The sequence below is a fragment of the Oncorhynchus mykiss genome, chromosome 8, assembly GCF_013265735.2.
Source record: "Oncorhynchus mykiss isolate Arlee chromosome 8, USDA_OmykA_1.1, whole genome shotgun sequence".
In the NCBI taxonomy this organism is placed as follows: domain Eukaryota; kingdom Metazoa; phylum Chordata; class Actinopteri; order Salmoniformes; family Salmonidae; genus Oncorhynchus; species Oncorhynchus mykiss.
The window spans coordinates 31,989,138-32,012,889 of NC_048572.1; the positions used below are offsets into that span (position 1 = coordinate 31,989,138).

General features: G+C 41.7%; 1 protein-coding gene across 1 annotated transcript in view; it reads left to right on the forward strand.

The window, feature by feature from the left end:
* The window catches only part of LOC110529794 (leucine-rich repeat and fibronectin type-III domain-containing protein 2), a 159,788-nt gene that overhangs the window by 38,046 nt on the left and 97,990 nt on the right, over positions 1-23,752 (forward strand). The window contains exon 2 of the mRNA XM_021612328.2: positions 13,063-13,170. The gene's annotated coding sequence lies outside the window, so the exon portion shown is untranslated. The remainder of the gene's footprint in view (positions 1-13,062; positions 13,171-23,752) is intronic.

Consider the following 23,752-nt stretch of genomic DNA (forward strand, 5'->3'; position numbering starts at 1 on the left):
GACATGTAGAACAGTCCTAACATTTTGACATGTAGAACAGTCCCAACACATTGACATTTAGAACAGTCCCAACACTTTGACATGTAGAACAGTCCCAAAACTTTGACATGTAGAACAGTCCCAACACTTTGACATGTAGAACAGTCCCAACACATTGACATGTAGAACAGTCCCAACACTTTGACATGTAGAACAGTCCCAACACTTTGACATGTAGAATAGTCCCAACACATTGACATGTAGAACAGTCCCAACACAATGACATGTAGAACAGTCCCAACACTTTGACATGTAGAACAGTCCCAACACTTTGACATGTAGAACAGTCCCAACACTTTGACATGTAGAACAGTCCCAACACTTTGACATGTAGAACAGTCCCAACACTTTGACATGTGGAATAGGTCTCAACACTGCCATGTAGAAGAGACCCAACACTTTGACATGTAGAACAGTCTCAACACTGCCATGTAGAAGAGTCCCAACACTTTGACATGTAGAACAGTCCCAACACTTTGACATGTAGAACAGTCCCAACACTTTGACATGTAGAATAGTCCCAACACATTGACATGTAGAACAGTCCCAACACAATGACATGTAGAACAGTCCCAACACTTTGACATGTAGAACAGTCCCAACACTTTGACATGTAGAACAGTCCCAACACTTTGACATGTAGAACAGTCCCAACACTTTGACATGTGGAATAGGTCTCAACACTGCCATGTAGAAGAGTCCCAACACTTTGACATGTAGAACAGTCTCAACACTGCCATGTAGAAGAGTCCCAACACTTTGACATGTAGAACAGTCCCAACACTTTGACATGTAGAACAGTCCCAACACTTTGACATGTAGAACAGTCCCAACACATTGACATGTAGAACAGTCCCAACACATTGACATTTAGAACAGTCCCAACACTTTGACATGTAGAACAGTCCAAACACTTTGACATGTAGAACAGTCCCAACACTTTGACATGTAGAACAGTCCCAACAGTTTGACATGTAGAACAGTCCCAACACTTTGACATGTAGAACAGTCCTAACATTTTGACATGTAGAACAGTCCCAACACATTGACATTTAGAACAGTCCCAACACTTTGACATGTAGAACAGTCCAAACACTTTGACATGTAGAACAGTCCCAACACTTTGACATGTAGAACAGTCCCAACACTTTGACATGTAGAACAGTCCCAACACTTTGACATGTAGAAGAGTCCCAACACTTTGACATGTGGAATAGGTCTCAACACTTTGACATGTAGAACAGTCCCAAAACTTTGACATGTAGAACAGTCCCAACACTTTGACATGTAGAACAGTCCCAACACATTGACATGTAGAACAGTCCCAACACATTGACATGTAGAACAGTCCCAACACTTTGACATGTAGAACAGTCCCAACACTTTGACATGTAGAACAGTCCCAACACTTTGACATGTAGAACAGTCCCAACACTTTGACATGTAGAACAGTCCCAACACTTTGACATGTAGAACAGTCCCAACACTTTGACATGTGGAATAGGTCTCAACACTGCCATGTAGAAGAGACCCAACACTTTGACATGTAGAACAGTCTCAACACTGCCATGTAGAAGAGTCCCAACACTTTGACATTTAGAACAGTCCCAACACTTTGACATGTAGAACAGTCCAAACACTTTGACATGTAGAACAGTCCCAACACTTTGACATGTAGAACAGTCCCAACACTTTGACATGTAGAACAGTCCCAACACTTTGACATGTAGAAGAGTCCCAACACTTTGACATGTGGAATAGGTCTCAACACTTTGACATGTAGAACAGTCCCAAAACTTTGACATGTAGAACAGTCCCAACACTTTGACATGTAGAACAGTCCCAACACATTGACATGTAGAACAGTCCCAACACATTGACATGTAGAACAGTCCCAACACTTTGACATGTAGAACAGTCCCAACACTTTGACATGTAGAACAGTCCCAACACTTTGACATGTAGAACAGTCCCAACACTTTGACATGTAGAACAGTCCCAACACTTTGACATGTAGAACAGTCCCAACACTTTGACATGTGGAATAGGTCTCAACACTGCCATGTAGAAGAGACCCAACACTTTGACATGTAGAACAGTCTCAACACTGCCATGTAGAAGAGTCCCAACACTTTGACATGTAGAACAGTCCCAACACTTTGACATGTAGAACAGTCCCAACACTTTGACATGTAGAATAGTCCCAACACATTGACATGTAGAACAGTCCCAACACAATGACATGTAGAACAGTCCCAACACTTTGACATGTAGAACAGTCCCAACACTTTGACATGTAGAACAGTCCCAACACTTTGACATGTAGAACAGTCCCAACACTTTGACATGTAGAACAGTCCCAACACTTTGACATGTGGAATAGGTCTCAACACTGCCATGTAGAAGAGTCCCAACACTTTGACATGTAGAACAGTCTCAACACTGCCATGTAGAAGAGTCCCAACACTTTGACATGTAGAACAGTCCCAACAGTTTGACATGTAGAACAGTCCCAACACTTTGACATGTAGAACAGTCCCAACACTGCCATGTAGAACAGTCCCAACAGTTTGACATGTAGAAGAGTCCCAACACTTTGGCATGTAGAGCAGCACACCAGGGTGGGGTGTAGAGAGAGAGGAGGAATACCTCACTGCATCTCACAGCGTGAGAGACTGCCCCAGCTCCTGATCTGTACTGATGCAGATTAAACAGTTGCACTTCTACTTCAGGGCTGCTTTAGATTGCCAGTGCTTTTAGTTCCCTGGGTTTGCAGACAGTGAATTTTAAAACATGCGTGTGCACATAATGGAGGGTGGATATTTTTTTTTGCCATGCATATGCCACAGTGTGCAAGAAGACGTGATTTTAGCATAAGAACAAGAAGAGGTGTTACATGTACGAGTGAGAGTGAGCGTGAGAGTGAGACATAGAAAGCACTGGGTGTATGTGCGTAGAATGTGGTGTGTGCACCATCAGCAGGCTGGTCCCTTACAACATAAAAATTGATGTCGAATTTGCTGCAGTTCCACATGTGAAATAGCTGTTTTTACATGTTGAGCTTAAATAGTTAATTATAGTACAATTGTATCTTCACATTAATTTAAGAGTTCACATGCAAGAAAACTCCCAACTGTTAAAATCTCACTTTCACGTGTGGAAATCCAGATTCATGTGGGGTTGAAATAATGTTATTCTCCTCACATGTGGAAAGATGATGTCAATATAATTAAAATAAGGATATACAGTGGGGCAAAAAAGTATTTAGTCAGCCACCAATAGTGCAAGTTCTCCCACTTAAAAAGATGAGAGGTCTGTAATTTTCATCATAGGTACACTTCAACTATGACAGACAAAATAGGAAAAAAAATCCAGAAAATCACATTGTAGGATTTTTTATTAATTTATTTGCAAATTATGGTGGAAAATAAGTATTTGGTCTATAACAAAAGTTTATCTCAATACTTTGTTATATACCCTTTGTTGGCAATGACAGAGGTCAAATGTTTTCTGTAAGTCTTCACAAGGTTTTCACACAATATTGCTGGTATTTTGGCCCATTCCTCCATGCAGATCTCCTCTAGAGCAGTGATGTTTTGGGGCTGTTGCTGGGCAACACGGACTTTCAACTCCCTCCAAAGATTTTCTATGGGGTTGAGATCTGGAGACTGGCTAGGCCACTCCAGGACCTTGAAATGCTTCTTACGAAGCCACTCATTCGTTGCCCGGGCGGTGTGTTTGGGATCATTGTCATGCTGAAAGACCCAGCCACGTTTCATCTTCAATGCCCTTGCTGATGGTAGGCTTTGTTACTTTGGTCCCAGCTCTCTGCAGGTTATTCACTAGGTCCCCCCGTGTGGTTCTGGGATTTTTGCTCACCGTCCTTGTGATCATTTTGACCCCACGGGGTGAGATCTTGCGTGGAGCCCCAGATCGAGGGAGATTATCAGTGGTCTTGTATGTCTTCCATTTCCTAATAATTGCTCCCACAGTTGATTTCTTCAAACCAAGCTGCTTACCTATTGCAAATTCAGTCTTCCCAGCCTGGTGCAGGCCTACAATTTTGTTTCTGGTGTCCTTTGACAGCTCTTTGGTCTTGGCCATAGTGGAGTTTGGAGTGTGACTGTTTGAGGTTGTGGACAGGTGTCTTTTATACTGATAACAAGTTCAAACAGGTGCCATTAATACAGGTAACGAGTGGAGGACAGAGGAGCCTCTTAAAGAAGAAGTTACAGGTCTTTGAGAGCCAGAAATCTTGCTTGTTTGTAGGTGACCAAATACTTATTTTCCACCATAATTTGCTAAAAATATCATAAACATTTTTTTTCTCCTCATTTTGTCTGTCATAGTTGAAGTGATATGATAAAAATTACAGGCCTCTCTCATCTTTTTAAGTGGGAGAACTTGCACAATTGGAGGCTGACTAAATACTTTTTTGCCCCACTGTATACCCATTGATTCTTTGAGAATATAACGTCATACCCCATCAGAACCCCAAATGCTCTATAAGCTTGTTTTACTCCAATGTTTGTAAACAAAATAATTGTAATCAACCACTGTACAGCCTAAAAACATGGTTAAAACTATAATTTTAATATTATGGATGGTCAGTACTTGCATCCATAGCAGTGGGGATTTTAGCATGTAAACCTTGGCGGGGCAAACTCAACAAAACAAAAAATGTATGCCAGCAAAGCCACTACACAACACAACACTGAACAATACATGAATTGCACTAACGATAACTAACAGTGCCCACAAACTGTTAGGACATGCATAAAGCTGTCCCAGCTTGTCCCAAGCAAAACATAAACCCAAATGTATTGGTAGCAAAACAAAATATTGATAGGAAATCATTTCGAAATGTGAGAACAAATTAATTGTAAATGGATGCAATAGTTTTCAGTGATTTAAAAAAAAATATTACATGATTAAATTAAACGCCTCCCTCTTTCCTGTAATTTCCCCTATCTTTGGTTATGTTTCTTTGGCCTTTGCTTATACTGCCTTTTTTGCAAGTTGCACATTTTAGACCATTCATTCCCTGGATGGAAGTTGTAGTGGAAATTTCAGTTCTGAGAGAGACTTGGACAATTATTCAAACAATCATCTTTTTCAACATTGATTAATTATTGCAATAATGAAACCGTCGACCGCACACTCTAGGTTGTGTTGCCGAGAGCTTAACTGATGAATGAAATAACAGCGATCTTATATAGGCCCTAAATGCTCAGTCAGTCATTTCTACCGTTCCCATAAGCCACCTTGATCCATCTCCTGGTTATCTGCACGGGATGTTGTTTTACTTCCAAACCGGCTTAGTTTCCCAGTTGCCAGGAAGATGAGACAATGAGACATTGTTCTAAACTATTCTAGGCCATCTCTATCTCAGGTCACACACAAACATCTTGTCTCTAGAATGCCAGCTTTTAGATGTTAATCACCAAGTCATTGTCAGCTCAAGCTATCCCTAGCAAAACCCATTTCCTTAACCAGATGCCCAGACTAACTGCAGGAAGCTAGAGTGGACAGCATAAAAACTCAACATTAGCAGGCCAGTCTTACTCTTAGTTAAATATATAACTGTTGACTATTAATATCAAACAAAATTGGGTAAGTATGTAATTTTTCCCTGACAGAGTACTAAGGTAGCTGGAAGTGGTGAAAATGTTTAAAAGTAATGTTTGAAGTCCAAGTGTCTGAAAAGTACGGGGTTTGTTCACATGTCTGAAAATCATGTGATTGTTTTTATATGTTTTTTTTGTAAGGGGTAAGCTATAGAAGAAGAACCTTCACATACTGCTTCGGTCCACTGGTGCGTGACCGAATGTGCCTGTGCTGCATATCTGCCATGGCCTCAAGTCACAGCTCTGTTATAAAGGGAAACTAACACAAGAAAGAAACATAGTAGGTCAGCATCTTCTTACTGAGGTGATCAAAGCAATATGGCGAACCTGAAAAACTCTCTGGTACCCCCTGATGTCTATTAGATTTATAATTACTGAAGGATTTTTTTCCTTACCAACATTCATTAATAATTAAAAAGCTATTCTCATAGTATGATTCAACTTGGCTGGTAGGGGTTAAGATTGTGCTGAATGGTTAAGCACTGAGTACCTTTCAGCAAATTTTGCTTTAAACCACTGTAATTAGCAGACAAACTACAAGCTGCAATTATTTCCCATCATTGTTAATAACAGCTGGCTGCATTCATTCTTAGGTAGATTTATGAATGTATGTTTTAATGTTTCATTTGTAATTTCATATGAAGGTCACGGCTGTACAAAGCTTGTTTTTGTCTCTTTTGCCCCTCTCCCTCACCATGGCACTGAAAGCCTATGAAAAAAAACTCCATTGTCATAATACATCTGCATTGGTGCTCCAAAGTTGTGAAAATGAGTGTGTTCCATATCTTAAGTCTCAATGGGCCATAAAAAAATTGTTCATCAGTTTTGTACAAAGACGTTAGACTTTATCTTGGCAGTGCTTCCCTTTGCCTCTGTGAATATTTAAGTCATGTTGTGCAGAATTATGCAAAATGTATGCAGTGCACATATTTTTCCTGCAAGGCCATCAGAATATTTGTTGCACTATGGCTTATATTCCAGGGGGTGTGAATACGATTCAACAGCAGATGCCAAAAAGCCAAGTAATTTCTTGGAGAAGATTGTGTTCCTGTCGTCCTGTGGACTGGTGCAGGTTTCCCAGGGGTTAGGTATACATATCATCTACCAAAATGGGAACGTGTCCCGTCCTCCACTAAAGAGCAACAAATTAGGTCACATATGCAACAAAGTATTTTGCTGACCAAGAGTTGTAAAAATCTAATTAAAATCAAATCACATTTTTTTTGTTACATGAATACGACAGGTGTACAGTCGTGGCCAAAAGTTTTGAGAATTACACAAATATTAATTTCCAGAAAGTTTGCTGCTTCAGTGTCTTTAGATAATTTTGCCTGAGAACACAGCCATGAAGAAAGAATGGTACCAACACGCCCTCCGAGAGCAACTTCTCCCAACCATCCAGGAACAGTTTGGTGAGGAACAATGCCTTTCCCAGCATGATGGAACACCTTGTCATAAGGCAATGCCCCAAACAATCGGAAAGGGGATTCATCAGAGAAAATGACTTTACCCCAGTCCTCAGCAGTCCAATCCCTGTACCTTTTGCAGAATATCAGTCTGTCCCTGATGTTTCCTTGCTGCCCTTCTTGACACCAGGCCATCCTCCAAAGGTCTTTGCCTCACTGTGCGTGCAGATGCACTCACACCTGCCTGCTGCCATTCCTGAGAAAGCTCTGTACTGGTGGTGTCCCGATCCCGCAGCTGAATCAACTTTAGGAGACGGTCCTGGCGCATGCTGGACTTTCTTGGGTGCCCTGAAGCCTTCTTCACAACAATTGAACCACTCTCCTTGAAGTTCTTGATAATCCGATAAATGGTTGATTTAGGTGCAATCTTACAGGCAGCAATATCCTTGCCTGTGAAGCCCTTTTTGTGCAAAGCAATGGTGACGGCACGTGATTCCTTGCAGGTAACCATAGTTGAAAACAAACTGTAGCAAGCTTTCTGGTCACGTGCCTCTATCTAACAGTACACTTCAAGTGACCTTCGTCCAAGATGGCCATACTTCTTCATTACACAAAGGAATAACCTCAACCAATTTCTAAAGACTGTTGACATCCAGTGTAAGTGATAGGAACTGCAAGAAGGTCCCTTAGAAATCTGGATTCCCAATGAAAACGAATTGAAAATCACGAATAAAAAAAAATTCGTAATGGTTTGTCCTCTGGGTTTCGCCTGCTAAATAAGTTGTGTTATACTCACAGACATGATTCAAACAGTTTTAGAAACTTCAAAGAGTGTTTTCTATAAAAATCGACTAATAATATGCATATCTTCTGGCGATGAGTAGCAGGCAGTTGAATTTGGGCATGCATTCCATCCGGACGTGGAAATACTGCCCCCTGTCACCAAGAAGTTGACAAACATTGCAGGTCAAGAAATAGAGTTAATAAAATATTTACTAAATGAACGCAATAAAACCCAACATAACAGTAACAGGGCTATATACATGAGGTACCAGCACCGAGTCAATGTGCGGTGGTACAGGTCAGTCGAGGTCATTTTTAAATTGACTAGATAATAAATAGCAAATAGCAGCAGTGTAAAAACAAAAGGGGGGGGGGGGGTCAATGTAAATAGTTTAGTTCAGCGGTCTTATGGCTTGGGGGTAGAAGCTGTTAAGGAGCCTTTTGGTCCTATACTTGGTGCTCCGGTACCGTTTGCAGTGAGGTAGCAGAGAGAACAGTCTTTGATTCTGGTGACTTAAGTCTTTGACAATTTTTTGGGCCTTCCTTTGACACTGCCTAGTATATAGGTCCTGGATGTTAGAAAGCTTGGCCCCAGTGATGTACTGGGCCATACGCATTACACTCTGTAGTGCCTTACTGTCAGATGCCGAGCAGTTGCCATACAAGGCAGTATTGCAACAGGTCAGGATGCTCTAGATGGTGCAGCAGTAGAACTTTTTGAGGATCTGGGGACCCATGCCAAATCTTTTCAGTATCCTGAGGGGGAAATGTGTTGTCATGCCCTCTTCACAACTGTCTTGGTGTGTTTGGATCATGATAGTTTCTTGGTAATGTCGACACCAAGGAACTTGAAACTCTCGACCCACTCCACTTCAGTCCCGTCTGTTCGGCCCTCCTTTTCCAATAATCCACGATCAGCTCCTTTGTATTGCTCACATTGAGAGAGAGGTTGTTGTCCTGGCACCACACTGCCAGGTCTCTGACCTCCTCCCTATAGGCTGTCTCATCGTTGTTGGTGATCAGGTCTACCACTGTTGTGTCGTCAGCAAACTTAATGATGGTGTTGGAGTCGTGCTTAGCCACGCAGTTGTGGGAGTACAGGAGGGGACTAAGCACGCACCCCTGAGGGGCCCCAGTGTTGAGGATCAGCGTGGCAGATGTGTTTTTGCCTTCCCTTACCACCTGGGGGCGGCCCGTCAGGAAGTCCAGGATCCAGTTGCAGAGGGAGGTGTTTTGTCCGAGGGTTTTTTGCTTAGTGATGAACTTTGTGGTCACTATGTTGTTGAACGCTGAGCTGTAGTCAGTGAACAGCATTCTCACATTGGTGTTCCTTTTGTCCAGGTGGGAAAGGGCAGTGTGGAGTGTGATTGACTGTGGATCTGTTGGAGCGGTATGCAAATTGGAGTGGGTCTGGGTTTTCTGGCATGATGGTGTTAATGTGAACCATGACCAGCCTTTCAAAGCACTTCATGGCTACCGACGTGAGTGCTACGGTGCGGTGATCATTTATGCAGCTTACCTTCACTTTCTTGGGCGCAAGGACTATTATGGTGGTCTGTTTGAAACATTTAGGTATTGCAGACACGGTCAGGGAGAGGTTGAAAATGTCAGTGAAGACACTTGCCAGTTGGTCCGCGGATGCTTTGATTACACGCTCTGGTAAACCGTCTGGCCCTGTGGCTTTGTGAATGCTGACCTGTTTAAAGTCTAGCTCACTTTGGCTACAGAGAGCCTGATCACAAAGTCGTCCAGAACAGTTGATGCTCTTCAGTGTTCCTTGCCTCAAAGTGAGCATAAAAGGCATTTAGCTCGTCTGTTAGACTTGCATCACTGGGCAGCTCGAGGATGGGTTTCCCTTTGGAGTCCGTAATATGTTTAAAGCCCTACCACATCCAACGTCAGAGCCAGTGTAGTAGGATTCAATATTAGTCCTGTATTGATGCTTTGCATGTTTGACGGTTCATCTGAGGGTATAGTTGGATTTCTTAAGCGCCCGGATTAATGTCCCGCTCATTGAAAGCGGCAGCTCTAGCCTTTAGCTCGGTATGGGTCTAACCTGTAATCCATTGCTTTTGGTTGGGATGTGTATGTACGGTCACTGTGGGGATGACATCGTCGATGCACTTATTATTGAAGCCGGTGACTGAGGTGGTATACTCCTCATTGCCATTTGATTAATCCCGGAACATATTCCAGCCTGTGCTAGCAAAACAGTCCTGTAGCGTAGCATCCACTTCATCTGACCACTTTTGTATTGAGCCAGTCACTGGTACTTTCTGAGTTAGTTTTTGCTTGTAAGCAGGAATCAGGAGGATATAATTATGGTGAGATTTGCCAAATGGAAGGCGAAGGAGAGATTTGTATGTGTCTCTGTATGTAGAGTAAAGGTTGTCAATCATTTTTTTCCCTCTGGTTGCACTATATTTGCTTGGGTGCGGTCTTAGTGTCAGCATTGGTTTTTGTTGGTAAATTGACGGCTACGAATGATATGGATATGAACTCTCTTGGTAGATACTGTGGTATACTGCTTATCATTAAGTATTCTACCTCAGGAGAGCAATACCTCGAGACTTCTTTAATATTAGACATCGCGCACATGCAGTTATTGACAAATTGACACACAGCCCTCGCCCCTCGTCTTACCAGACGTAGCTGCTCTGTTCTGCCAAAACAGCCAAAACAGCCAGTTCTATATTATCCGTGTCATCGTTCAGCCATGTCTCGGTGAAACTTAAGATATTATTTTTTTTTATGTCCCGTTGGTAGGATAGTCTTAATCGTAGAGCGTCCGCGTTTGTTTTCTAATGATTGCACATTGGTAAATAATACCGAGGGTAGTGGTGGTTTACTCAGTTGCCGACGAATTTTCAAAAGGCACCCAGACCGCCGCAACCTGTATTTCCGCCTGGTCTCCGGGAAGCAGTATATCCTTCACGTTGGACTCAACGAACTAGACAGAAAAAAACATTTGTCTATTTCGAGGTGAGTAATCGCTGTTCTGATGTCCAGAAACTCTTCTCCGTCATAAGAGACGGTAGCAGCGACATTATGTACAAAATGACGTAACAAACAATGCGAAAAAACAAACAAAATAGCACAGTTAGTTAGGAGCCCAAAAAACGTCAGCCATCCTCTCCGGCGCCATGATAAGGCTTCGTTGTACCGTTGTTTCGGAGTGCCCTTGAGAAACAATAGAGTGCAGATTAGTTTGAGTCATGGTTGCACCGTTACTTTAGTGAAAATGGCTTGCTTCTAGCTCAACCAGATCAAAAGATCTGACGCATATTACTAGAGCACCATTTTTATCTTCCTAGCGGATCGCCAGGACCATAAACAATGTCGTGGGCTGTGGTGGGAGAAGTGGTGGAAAAAGTACCCAACAGTCATAATTGAATAAAAGTAAAGATTCATTGAAAAGTAAAATACAACAGTACTTGAGTAAAAGTTTAAAAGTATTTGGTTTACAATATACTTAAGGATCAAAAGTAAAAGATTAATACTTTCAAATTAATATTAAAAGAAAACCAGACGGGACAATTTTTCTTGTTTTTTAATATACAAGTAGCCCGCAGCACACTCCAACACTTAGACAACCAATTAAAAACAAAGCATTTGTGTTTTGTAAGTCTGCCAGATCAAAGGCAGTAGGGAATGTTTTCTTTATAAGTGCGTGAATTTGACCATTTCCATGTCCTGCTAAGCATTCAAAATGTAACCAGTACTTTTGGGTGTCAGAGAAAATGTATGGAGTAAAAAGTACATTATTTTCTTTAGGAATGTACAGTAGCGGAGTAAAAGTACAGATATCTAAAATAATGACTTAAATAGTACTTTAAAGTATTTTTACACCACTTTGTGCTATTCTAAAACGACTTGAGCGTCTGTCTACGTCGTTAAAGGGATATTTCGGGATTTTGGCAATGAGGCCCTTTATCTACTTGCTCAGAGTCAGATGAACTTGTGGATACCCTTTTCATGACAAAATCTCGACTTATCCTTTCAACCATTTGTTCACACTTTGCTCAATCAAGTTACCTTTTTGGCTAGAGCTAAAAACCTGGTAACTTTACTATTATATCCAAACATTTTTGCACAATAAAAGGTGGTGAATTAATACATTACAGAACTCTTGCAATGCATGAATGAGAACTCTTGCATGTTGTCATCACAAACCTGATGTTTTTAAAGATAGGAAAATAGTGATTTTACACAATGTAGAAACCTATTATTCCACAAATGACGTTGTAATTTCAGTGACAGGTATTTGTATCAACATTTTAGCTTTTATAATAAATTAATGTGTTTATACTGTTACGTATTAGTTTCTAGGGCTTCTAAAGTAGCTAGAATTCATATAGGCCCAATATAGGCTGAATCTCAATCAATTTAAGAAATCATATTTTCTGGTGCTCCAAAATTGAATGTGGTGCTACTAACTTTTTAAAGTGCTACCAATGAAACATTTTAATTTATATCACTGCCTGTGCAGAACCAATAATGCATGTCTGGATCAATCTACACTCCTAAAAAAAATATTTTTATTTTTATTTTTTCTATTATCTTCATATTCCTGTGAAAAACATGCTGCACTGTAAATTACACTGAGATTGATAGAAGTGGTCAATTGACAATGTAGCTGTAAATCATCTTAAAACAAGCCATCTTAATGAAAATGGCTGGTGGTGTCATTACATGGAGTGTGACTAAATGTGGATTGAGGGAACGATATCCTATACAATGTGGGGGTATAAATTGTGAACGCATATAGTTGTTGTAATGGAAACTTACCTGTTAGGGAGGAGAGTGACTGTGAAAGACCACTGGCTCTTCTTGAGTTTCACAGATTGTGATATCAGCAGACGAAATTAGAAATGGCGGGTGCAGTGTAATAGTATTGGCTCGGCCCCAAGGGAAGGATTGCGTATCGGCGTAATGAATTGCAGGGGAGGGAGTCCCTGGGCTTTGCTGCTCCATGTAAACACCATAATGGAAATATATTGGATTTCCTTTAGGTTCCTTGCACTGGTTAATTGCCAGATTGACAGACCAACCTGAGATCTTTATCCAAAAACCACCTAGAATACAGAGTTCCCTTCCCTAAGTGAACAGCCAGCAGAGGCATCCTCTGTGTATGGTTCCTCTTTTTGGTCCCGTTTCTGAAGTTTATGAATATTTCACGCTGGTGTTTGTTTGTGTTTTTCTTTTAGGTGAGAGCGTAACCCGATGAAGTATGATACATGTATATCACATGCAAGGGAGAGCAATTGCCAAGAATTTTCTGGAAGAGGAGAACGAGACGTCAAGGAGGCAGAAAGGTCAGTGCTCTTTGTTATACCATAAATTACTCTACCTCACTCATGTTTGAACAAGGAATTTGTTTTGAAAGAACATGTTCTCTCCTGGATGTGTCAAGATGAACACTTTATAACAGTGTAGCCTGCCTATGTTGGCTTCAGAGGTGAACAGCAGTACAGTGGGGAATCAGGCTAATTTCTTTAACTAATTAAACAGAACTGTGACTAACTACCCTGGATTTACGTAGAAACACACTTAACCTCCCAGTGAGATGTTGCCGACAGTCAATGCTACCTTCTAGCAGCAGACAGTGACGCCAATTGAGTAATTTAACTTTACTGTAACTAACTACCCTAGATGTATGTAGAAATATAGTAAATATCCCAATGTGATGTTGCTACCTGCCAATGCTACCTCCTAGCAGAGATTCCATTTCAAACTGACACTGATCCACCTCTCAAAGCCGCAAGGCACTAAGAATGGCAGCAGATGAGCAGAGCAATGTTTGTGAAAAGTTTCCCTTTGTGCTGTGTCACTCATTAGAGACTAGACAAGACACCTGTCCTATGGCTAACACAATCCCATTAGCCCAGGCTAGGAGTGGGAAAGGGTCAGACAAAGACACAGCCTCATCTTTATTTTATTCATTCGACTGAGAATCTGTGTGTTTGATTGCTCTTCACTCACGTGTCCCCCATACGCAATCATGGCCCAGTCCATGGCATTAATTGTATGTACCACTACCATAGATTCGGCTGCTTGGGTTTCTTTTTCTCCCAAGGTTGACGATTCCCTCTGGTTTCATCTGTCGTCTCCCAGGACATACAGATTTATTTGGGTAACGGCGCTAAAACGGTGTAATTGCCATCTGCATTGAATAACAAATTGTTGATTGCAGATGCTACCACGGCTGCACGTACGCGGTAGCACCCGGGTAATGTGTTTGTCAGGTTTCTCCCATACCGGCCACAGCTGTTTTATGGATGCGAATTCACTGAGACAGAGATGGGGATGTTTACAAAGCCAAAGATATCCTGCCTTAAAGCGCAGAGCCCAGGGCCTTGAGTGCTGCTGGAGCTACACTAGATACCCCCCTAAACTGTATCCTGTCTGTGGCTGGCTGGATCTCCCTGGAGGTATATGCTTTTAACCTTGACTCACTCCCCATTCCCAAGCCATTTGGCAAAATAAAGGAGGAAGGAAGGAACACACAGAGGTAAATTACACACATTTGACCACTCTCACTAGACAGGCCACTGGAGCCTGGGGAAATTAAGCTCCACTGATAGTCTGTACTGTGCTTTATCAAACAGTGGTTATCAGTCTTTATATTCATTAGGACTCCATTTGTGGCTGTCCTGTTGTTGTGGCTGTTGTTACTGGTCTCAAAGCATTTCACACTTCTTCACCATTAAGAAAATCACTAGATCTGAGATTGATTTGCCCGGCTCAATGTTTTAGCAATCTTAATATCCCGGCTCCTCGGTTCTGTCCAACTTGGGGTAGATTAAAGGAGGATTGAGAATGAAGAAAGAAGCACCACGATATACAATGATCTTTTGGATAATCAAAGGGGAATAGAAACACGCCAGAAAGTAAAGAGATGTCTTCAATTCACTAATACTAAACATGTGCATTGAACATGGGAACATCTCTATTTTGGGGGATTTTGATCTTGAACAATGTTTATTAGTGGTATGGGTAGCGCCATCGTGCATTGCTATAGCAACGACTGCGTCATTGGCAGTGTTGAGCAAATGGTGAGTTTTGGCATGGGGACTGAATGTGAATGTTGCCCTTTCCTCCACTCGCCTCCAACTTCGACACTGCTCTGTCATTGAGATCAGGACAACAATGTTAAGGTAAGTAACACATTCACTTTTATGTTGGTAATTATAATATTTACATTTTAGAGTATTTTTTCTGATTAATAAGATTAACTTTTGACAACAAGCCGAGTAGACAGTCAGCCAAGTAGACAATCAGCAAGGAAGGTAGATGGCTAGCATAACGGTACTTGATTTAGCTCATCTTGTCTATGCTAATATTTTATTTGATATCTGTACAACATAAAATTATCTTATTGACAATTTGAAGAGTGTTTGTCTTTAGGAATTATTCAGAGCTCAAACAAATTTGCTAGTGATGCGATATGTAGCTAACCAGCCAGAGAGGGCTAATGCAGGATTGCTATTTTACCAGTAAAATGTATGATCCCCGTACTTATAATTATTAGCTAGCTAGCTAGATAACTACATAGCTAGATATCTCTTTAGGTGTTTGTTATCTGTGACATAAAATAGTAGCTAAGCCAAGTTTTTTGACTGGAAGGTAATTGTCAATTATGTACTATTAGGACTATATACAGTGCATTCGGAAAGTATTCAGACCCCTTGACTTTTAAAAAATGTTGTTACGTTACAGCCTTATTCTAAAATTGATTAAATATATTGTTTTGTTCATCAATCTACACAAAATACCCCACAATGACAAAGCAAAAACAGGTTTTTAGAAATGTTTGCAAATGTATAAAATAAAATATCACATTTACATAAGTATTCAGACACTTTATCAGTACTTTATCGAAGCACCTTTGGCAGAGATTACAGCCTTGAGTCTTCTTGGGTATGACGTTACAAGCTTGGCACACCTGCATTTGGGGAGTTTCTCCCATTCTTCTCTGCAAATACTCTCAAGCTCTGTCGGGTTGGATTGGGAGACTCACTGCACAGCTTTTTTCAGGTCTCTCCAGAGATATTAGATCAGGTTCAAGTCTAGGCTCTGGCTGGGCTACTCAAGGATATTCAGAGACGTGTCCGTCCGAAAGCCACTCCTGCATTGTCTTGGCTGTGTGCTTAGGGTCATTGTCCTGTCTGAGGTCCTGAGCGCTCTGGCACAGGTTTTCATCAAGGATCTCTCTGTATTTTTCTCTATTCATCTTTCCCTCATCCCTGACTAATCTCCCAGACCCTGCCGCTGAAAAACATCCCCACAGCATGATGCTGCCACCATCCATGCTTCACAATATGGATGGTGCCAGGTTTCCTCTAGATGTTACGCTTGGCATTCAGTCCAAAGAGTTCAATTTTGGTTTCACCAGACCACATAATCTTGTTTCTCTTGGTCTGAGAGTCATTTAGATGCCTTTTGGCAAACTTCAACTGGGCTGTCATGTGCCTTTTACTGAGGAGTGGCTTCCATCTGGCCACTCTACCATAAAGGGCTGATAGGTGGAGTGCTGCATGAATGGTTGTCCTTCTGGAAGGTTATCCCATCACCACAGAGTAACTTTAGAGCTTTGTCAGAGTGACCATCGAGTTATTGGTCACCTCCCAGACCAGGGCTCTTGTACCCCGATTTCTCAGTTTAGCTGGGCAGCCAGCTATAGGAAGAGTCTTGATGGTTCCAAACTTCTTCAATTTAAGAATGATGGAGGCCACTGTGTTCTTGGGGACCTTTAATGCTGCAGACATTTTTGGAACCCTTCCTCAGATCTGTGCCTCGGCACAATCCTGTCTCAGAGCTCTACGAATAATGTATTCAACCTCATGGCTTGGCTTTTGCTCTGACATGCACTGTCAACTTTAGGATTTTATATTGACAGGTTTGTGCCTTTCCAAATCATGTCCAATCAATTGAATTTACCATAGGTGGACTCCAATCAAGTTGTAGAAACATCTCAAGGATGATCCATGGAAACAGAATGCACCTGAGCTCAATTTCAAGTTTCATAGCAATGGGTCTGAATGCTTATGCAAATAAGGTATTTATTATTTATACATTTGCAAACATTTCTAAAAACCTATTACCGCTTTGTTATTATTGGGTATTGTGTGTAGATTGATGAGGGGAAAAAATACTTTAATCTATTTTAGAATAAGGCTGTAACGTATCAAAATGAGGAAAAAGTCAATAGGCCTGAATACTTTCCTGAAGGCACTGTATTTTAGTGGGTGTTTTTTTATCTCTCTATCTCGCTCTCTCTCTGACACTGTGGTGGACTGTCAGCTCTCAGACCTTTTTGAGGGTATGCAGGGGCTGGAGAGAGTGGACATGATGCTGCTGAAGTTTCAAAAGGGCTGAGGGACAATTACACCCTCACAGGACACACCCTCACAGCCTAGCTGAGCCTAGATGAACTTCAATGTACTTCCGTAGAAATTGTTGACTTTGTTACAGGAAAGTTAGAAAGGAGAATATGATGTGGTTTGTTTGTGTAGCACCTGAATGGGAGAGCAGTTATGCTGGGGAGGCAGGGTAGCCTAGTGGTTGGAGTGTTGGAGTGTTGGACTAGTAACCAAAAGGTTATAAGTTCAAACCCCTGAGCTGACATGGTACAAATCTGTCATTCTGCCCCTGAACAGGCAGAACAACCCACTGTTCCTAGGCCATCATTGTAAATAAGAATATATTCTTAACTGACTTGCCTAGTTAAATAAAGGTAAATATATTGTAGGGGACCAAAATTGTTTTAGGTAGTGGCACTCCAGTGAGTGTGACTCATTGCGCACATAGGCACGAGTAAAGGGACTCAAAGTCTTCACCAAGTATCTCAGACTGTCACTGGTAATTTTGCCTTATTCTAAAATTGATTAAATCATTTTTTTTGTTCATCAATCTATGCTTTCATTTTTTTCCATTCTGACTCTTTGTGTATTAGGATATCGGCCTAGTGGAATGTAGTACAAAAGAAAATGAAGTTGTAATATTATGTCATACTATGCCTTATTCTTATCATATTTTGTAGTTACATAACAATTTTGGTAACAATATCCCTGAGATTAATTTTGGATATAATGTTTTGGTCATGACAGCGATGTGCACAGTGAGCCACATTGTTTTCAGGTTTGAATGAGACAATATCTTCCCCTAGCCTTGTTGTTTCGATAAAGTTTTGGTTTTATTCAAAATATGTTACTTGTGTATGTCTTTCCTTGTCATATTTAAGACTAAGGGTGTTTTCACATATAGTCCTCTTTTAACTGATCTCAGTCCTCTTTAAAGTGAACTTTTGGGTAAAAAAACAAACAAAGCAAAAACAATGTATTCACACGGCCCCTGCCTTTGAATGAGGACACAAACTCTTTGCAAGTTCACTTAATCTATTTTGTGGTCTGAGTCCTCTTTGCATTCACATTGCTATGTTTAGAAATTAACATTCCATCAGAATGTGTCATCGGACAGCTACAGTGCCTTGCGAAAGTATTCGGCCCCCTTGAACTTTGCGAACTTTTGCCACATTTCAGGCTTCAAACATAAAGATATAAAACTGTATTTTTTTGTGAAGAATCAACAACAAGTGGGACACAATCATGAAGTGGAACGACATTTATTGGATATTTCAAACTTTTTTAACATATCAAAAACTGAAAAATTGGGCGTGCAAAATTATTCAGCCCCCTTAAGTTAATTCTTTGTAGCGCCACCTTTTGCTGCGATTACAGCTGTAAGTCGCTTGGGGTATGTCTCTATCAGTTTTGCACATTGAGAGACTGACATTTTTTCCCGTTCCTCCTTGCAAAACAGCTCGAGCTCAGTGATGTTGGATGGAGAGCATTTGTGAACCACAGTTTTCAGTTCTTTCCACAGATTCTCGATTGGATTCAGGTCTGGACTTTGACTTGGTCATTCTAACACCTGGATATGTTTATTTTGAACCATTCCATTGTAGATTTTGCTTTATGTTTTGGATCATTGTCTTGTTGGAAGACAAATCTCCGTCCCAGTCTCAGGTCTTTTGCAGACTCCATCAGGTTTTCTTCCAGAATGGTCCTGTATTTGACTCCATCCATCTTCCCATCAATTTTAACCATCTTCCCTGTCCCTGCTGAAGAAAAGCAGGCCCAAACCATGATGCTGCCACCACCATGTTTGACAGTGGGGATGGTGTGTTTAGTGTGATGAGCTGTGTTGCTTTTACGCCAAACATAACGTTTTGCATTGTTGCCAAAAAGTTCAATTTTGGTTTCATCTGACCAGAGCACCTTCTTCCACATGTTTGGTGTGTCTCCCAGGTGGCTTGTGGCAAACTTTAAACAACACTTTTTATGGATATCTTTAAGAAATGTCTTTCTTCTTGCCACTCTTCCATAAAGGCCAGATTTGTGCAATATACGAGTGATTGTTGTCCTATGGACAGAGTCTCCCACCTCAGCTGTAGATCTCTGCAGTTCATCCAGAGTGATCATGGGCCTCTTGGCTGTATCTCTGATCAGTCTTCTCCTTGTATGAGCTGCAAGTTTAGAGGGACGGCCAGGTCTTGGTAGATTTGCAGTGGTCTGATACTCCTTCCATTTCAATATTATCGCTTGCACAGTGCTCCTTGGGATGTTTAAAGCTTGGGAAATCTTTTTGTATCCAAATCCGGCTTTAAACTTCTTCACAACAGTATCTCGGACCTGCCTGGTGTGTTCCTTGTTCTTCATGATGCTCTCTGCGCTTTTAGCGGACCTCTGGGACTATCACAGTGCAGGTGCACTGCACCAATTTTTCCATTTTGATTTGTTAAAAAAATTTGAAATATCCAATAAATGTCGTTCCCCTTCATGATTGTGTCCCACTTATGGTTGATTCTTCACAAAAAAATACAGTTTTATATCTTTATGTTTGAAGCCTGAAATGTGTCAAAAGGTCGCAAAGTTCAAGGGGGCCGAATACTTTCGCAAGGCACTGTAGATACAGTATGTGTTTAATATACTATCAAGATAAGAAAGTGTCTGATCACGGAACATCCATATAATTATAGAAAAGTTACACTGTTCTCGCTAAAATTGCTTTAACTCATTCACAGTAAAAAAAAATGTATTACTATTCTGATTTCAAATTTTAAACCCTTACTAAATAAGGAAGACTCAATATGGGACCGACCGGCTCAATTCGGTCTTATTTAGCTAAATTTGAAATTGTGATTTTTTTTACATTGGACAAAAGTAGAGACTCAGAGATAGAAAATGGTATATCATACACTACAGTTGAAGAACAACGCTAAACTACTTTTTGATGAACTTGTAACCTTACTTTTGAGAAAATGGCCTTTGAATGTTTTGGTACACATACAGTACTGGACTTCTTTGTCTACACCATTCAGAATCTTTCACGGCCTCTTAAGCTTTAGCCCCGCCCATCTCTTTCAGGAGTGTTCAGAGCGCACACTGGGCAATCAGGCCGAGGAGTAGGGTTGCTCTGAGCGTTTTGTCCTAACAACAGCAGTCAAGCACCCAAGCTAACTGGCTAATGTTGGCTAGCTTGCTAGCTACTTCCAGACAAAAATGAGAGAACAGCTCACTCTGACCATTTTACTCACCCTAGCAGAGCTGGTTAGGCTGGTTTTGTGTTATATATAACTATCAAATCAAATGGCTCTGAGATATGAATAATATTACTACACAGATCATACACATAATGTTAGCTAGCTGACCTAACAACAGCAGTCAATCACCCAAGACAACTGGCTAACATTGGCTAGCTTGCTTGCTACTTCCAGACAACAAATGAGAGAACAGCTCACAGCTCACAATTTTACTTACCCTAGCAGAGCTGGTTAGGCTGGTTTTGTGTTCTCCAGAGCGTTGGTGACTGCAAATGTGCTGCTGGCAACAATTTAATTAAAACATTTTGCCAACGTTTACTGACAACGGCCATATTCAACGGGTGTTAAGCATTCGTAAATGTATCAGTTATTCTGTGCTCTGGCACACTCAGACAAGAGTCTTCTGAAATAGCCAGAGTAGATAGCTGGTAAATTCGCTCTGGCTACGTCTATCAACAGTTGTCGCAGTGACATCATTAACATTCTATTGAAATGGTTACTTGCATGGTGAAGTATTTTGTTAAGACGTGTAGCTAGCTAGCTAAACAATGAACCATAATCCCAACTAATGACGTTACTACCCTGCATGAATCTGCAGGTAGCTAATTTACCAGGTTCAATGTTAGATAGCTAACATCAGGCTATAACTAGCAAAGCAAATGGCTCTGAAATAAAAAAATATATATTACTACACAGATCATACATGTTACGTTACCTAGTGAGGAAGCCAGCTAACGTTCGCTAGCTAGCTAACAGTACAGTTTAACTTAAAGTGAAAATAACTTTCTGTAAAAAAATTTTTATTGTAATGTCTGAAAACGTAGCTAGCTAGACTATCTTACCCATGTACATGAATGGACGCTTCGCCCTATGTCACAAATGCCATGGTTGGCCTTAGTTTGAAGATGTAATCCGGAGGCAGGTGTTTTCTCCATCTCATTAGCTATCTTACTCTAATTCCACTGATTTCAAAACTCAGTCCAGAAAGTGGAGAGCAACACTTATGCCGTTTTACTACATCATATCGTTTAAAAAAAAGCCTCGTTAGAAAGGATTACTTCAAGACCAATCTAAACTCTCTGGATGTCCAGCTCACCCATTATCTCAGACAATCAGGGGACCGTCGTTGGAGGCTCCGGACTGGAGACTGTCACTGGAGGCTCCGGACTGGAGACTGTCACTGGAGGCTCCGGACTGGGGACCGTCGCTGGAGGCTCTGGACTGGGGACCGTCGCTGGAGGCTCTGGACTGGGAACCGTCGCTGGAGGCTCTGGACTAGGGACCGTCGCTGGAGGCTCCGGACTGGGGACCGTCGCTGGAGGCTCCGTGCCCTGGATTTTCACTGCAGGCTCTGGGCCATGGATCATCACTGGAGGCTTCGTGCCATGGATCATCACTAGAGGCTTCGTACGTGGAGCTGGAACAGGTCTCACTGGACTGAGGAGACGTACTGGAAGCCTGGTGCATGGAGCTGCCACAGGGCTTATCAGGCTGGGGAGACATACTGGAGGCCTGGTACGTGGAACCGGAACAGTTCTCACCAGATTGGGGAGATGCACTGGAAGCCTGGAGCGTGGAGCAGGCACCTGATACACTGGGCCGGATGCCCACTTCCGCCCGGCAAATGCTGGGCGCTGGCACAGAATGCACCGGACTGTGAATGCTCACTGGAGACACAGTGTGCATCACCGCATAACACGGTGTCTGACCGGTCACATGCTCCCTACGGTAAGCACGGGGAGTTGGCTCAGGTCTAAACCCTGACTCCACCAATCTCCCCGTGTGCCTCCCCCAAAACAATTTGGGGAGTTGCCTCTCGGGCTTCTGTGACCGGGTCTTGTCCCCTGCCATAATCTCCTCCCCGGTCCAGCTCGTCCTCCAAGTTGGCGCACGCTGCTTGGTCTTTTTGTGGTGGGTAATTCTGTCAAACTCCCTGTCATAGATGAGCCAAGGCGCAGCGTGCATGTAATTCCACATTTTTTTAAATAAAGTGAAACCTTCACAAAAAAACAGGTAAACAGAAACCAAATGTGACTCAACCGTGGCGCACACAAACACACACCGAAAATAAACAATTACCCACAACATTAGGTGGGAAAAAGGCTGCCCAAGTATGATTGCCAATCAGAGACAACGATAGACAGCTGCCTCTGATTGGGATCCACACTTGGCCAAAAATAAAGAAATAGAAAACATAGAATGCCCACCCAAATCACACCCTGACCTAACCAAATAGAGAAATAAAACATCTCTCTAAGGTCAGGGCGTGACACTGTTTTTTCTCTATCTTCATTAGGAATTTGTATAAATGGAAGCTTTTTTGGGGAAAAAAGTGTTGATTTTTGTTTAAGATTCACATTTTCACAGGTGTTTTTGCTTGACTGATTACCATTTGATTGATGTGGTGCTATTGTTTGTCGTATCATTTGAAAGGGCTGTTTTTCAGCTTTCAAAATATGTATCATGTTTTCATATATGGTTTGAGAGCAACAAAGTATGCTCACTAATGCATGCAGAGGTCATGGTGTCAGTAAATTCAGAAGTTCCCAAACTCTCCTTTCAGTGACGCAACAATGCCAATATGGCAATTTACAGTTATACAGTTAGCTGGTGTTCTAAAGCCAAGTGTTTCCATTCCCCTTTAATGTGCTCTCCTTTTCACACAGATTGATCTTTCTTTCTCTTCTTTCCAAATGGATTTGTTCATAATTCATGGCAGTTTGGTGCACTGTGTACAGTGTGTGATCTATGTGTAGTCAGAGCAAGTCCCCCATGCCCACCCGTCTCTATTATACAGGCTCAGCTCAGAGCCAGAAACACTAAAGCATGGTATGGCCTCTCTACTCTGCTCTGCAGAATATTGCCAACATCCTCCACCCCCAGGCTGCTTTACAGAGCCTTTCATTGGTATGTGTCACTCACGACCCCACTGATTCACCCTGGCTGGTCACCCGCCACTGGCCTACAGTCACTCGCCCACGGACAACATGACAATGGCAAGCTAGCCAAGTATGTGCTGTGTGTGAGCCTAGGTGTGAATATCGCTGGGCTGCTGAAAGTGTCCAGCCATCTGCCAGTGCATATGGAAATAGCTCTGAAGCTTGGATAGATACCCTCTGAGCTCAGGAATTAGAGCATTTTCACTGAGGCATAGTTTTCACTGATGATGCTGTACAGTACATTGGTCTCTGTGGTGCTGGTGTCAGGCAATATAACACATGCAAATTTGAGTGAATGTGATTTACACATTCTAGTCTTGTTGGGGTTTGTTTAGGTTGCCAGGATAATTTTAA